The sequence below is a fragment of the Chinchilla lanigera genome, unplaced genomic scaffold, assembly GCF_000276665.1.
Source record: "Chinchilla lanigera isolate Chin_1 unplaced genomic scaffold, ChiLan1.0 scaffold00076, whole genome shotgun sequence".
Classification (NCBI taxonomy): Eukaryota; Metazoa; Chordata; class Mammalia; order Rodentia; family Chinchillidae; genus Chinchilla; species Chinchilla lanigera.
The window spans coordinates 11,206,449-11,208,855 of NW_004955477.1; positions in this window are offsets into that span (position 1 = coordinate 11,206,449).

A 2,407-nucleotide genomic window follows, 5' to 3' on the forward strand; every position below is an offset into this window, starting at 1 on the left:
GAGTGTGAAACTGTTGTCATTACATTTGACTATTTTGAGAAGAATTGTGTCTTGTTGTTATGTAAAGATTTGGTAAAATTTAGAAGTGAAGCCCTTTAGTCTTGGGCTTTCTTATGTTGGGTGACTTTTATTACTGATTCAACCTCATTAGTTATTATTTATAAGTTTAATATTGTAAATTATATGTTTCCATAAATCTATCCATTCCTTTCTGATTTTTGCAATTTGTTGTCATGGTTCATCATAGTCCCTAATGATCCCATGTGTTTCTAGTGTGTCAACTGTAGTATCTCTGTTGTCACATTTGATTTTATTTATTTGGGTTCTCTTTCTCTTTTTCTCAGCTAGTGTAGCTCAAGGTGTTTATGAATTTTGATTATCTTCTCCAAAATCCAAATCTTTGCTTCATGTATTCTTTGTAATGGCTTAAAGCCTGTTTGTTAGTTGTTTGGTTCATCTTTATTTCTTTTCTTCAACCAATTTGGGGTTTTGTTTGTTCTTACATTTCTTGTACCATGAAGTAAGTTGGAGATGTTAGTTGAAATAAATTTCTCTATTATGCATTTATTTATTGTTATACTAATGGTTGGACCCAAGTGTTTGTGGATGCTAGGCAAGGGATCCACTGCTGAGCTACATCCCTACCCTTTGTTATTATTATTGTTGGTGTTGTTCTTCCTATTAGTATTATTAGTATTAAGTTTTTGACAAGGTCACACTATGTTGCTCAGGCTGGTCTTAGTCTTGGGGTCCTCCTAATTCAGTTGCCTGAAGAGCTGACATTCCAAACATGTGACACTAGGTGTGGCTGTTTTTGTTTTTTGATGTATGTGCACACTTTTCCTCTAAGAACTGCTTTTGAGATGTTCTGTATGTTTGATTCCTTGTTTTTCTCTTTTTTTCTTCAGTATTTCTGGTGGTTCTGCTGTGTATCAAACTCTAGATCTTGCAAATGGTATATCCATCCCCTACTAATGAGTTATAAAACACGGCCTGCTCTAAGTTTACATATGTTGTACTGTTATTTTCATGTGTTTCAAGAAAATTTTAGAATTCCCTTTTAATTTCTTCATTCACCCATTGGCCATTCCATGCTATATCTTATTTAAAATGTCTCTGTACCTGCAGAGTTTCTACAGTTCCATGTTGCTGATTATTAGTTTTTTCCATTGTGACCAGGGCAGACACATGCCAAGATTTTCATTATTTGTAGTTTGTTCAAATTTTGTTTGTAGTTTAACGTATCATCTATTCTCAAATATGTTCCAAGTTCAATGAAAGGAATGTGTCATCTGAAATTGTTGAATGGACTGTCTTGTATATGTGTTAGTTCTCTTGGTCTAACTTATAGTTTGACTCCAGAGGTTCTTTGTTGATCTTTTGTCAGAATGATGATGCATACTGATGAAAGTGCAACACTGCTTTCTCCCACTATTGTTGTGCTGAATCCTGTGTCCCCCCTACATCAGTATGTTTGTTTTATGTTCTCTGATACAGGCACATGTAAACTTATAAGCATTATATGTTCTTTTTATAGTGTTTTCTTTGTCTCAATTGTATAAATTTCTGCCCCGCATCTTTATAATTTCCTCCCTTCTTTGGACTTTGGGCTTGACCTGTTCTTCTTTTTCTAAAAGTTTGAGGTGCAGCATTTATTTATTCTCGTTCTCTGTTCCTCATATGTGAGTTTACTGCTATAAAATTTCCCTCTGAGGACTGCTTTCAGTGCATCCCACAGGTTCTGGTAAGTTGTATTTACATTTTCAGTTGTTTGCATATACTGTTGAATTTCTTCTTTAATTTCATTTGTGACTCATTGGTTGTTCATGAGGCTGTTATTTAACATCCATGTATTTATGGAGTTTTTGTGTCTCCTTTTCTCATTAATTTCCAATTTCATTGCACTATGGTCAGATAGTATATATGGGATATTTTCAATTCATTTGCATTTAGTTAAGTACTTTCTAGAGGCTAGTATGTGGTCTGTTTTAGAGAATGATCCATGTACAGCTGAGGTTTATAAAAGCCTCGAGTTTATCTTTCTTTATAGCTGAGTAATATTCCATTATACAAAAGTACCACAATTTTTTTATCCAATCCTCAGTAGATGGGCATTTTGGTTGCTTACACAATTTGGCAATTACAAACTGTGCTGCTATGAACATGGGTACACATATATTGCTGTGATATGATGTTTTGAAATCTTCTGGTAAAATACCCAGAAGGGGAATAGCTGGGTTGAATGGGACCTCTAGACCTAGTTTGCTGAGGAATCTCCAAACTGATTTCCACAGTGGTTTCACCAGGCTGCATTCCCACCAGCAGTGGAGAAGGGTTCCTATTTCTCCACAGCCTCACCAGCATTTGTTGTTGGTTGATTTCTTAATGATAGCTATTCTTACTGGGG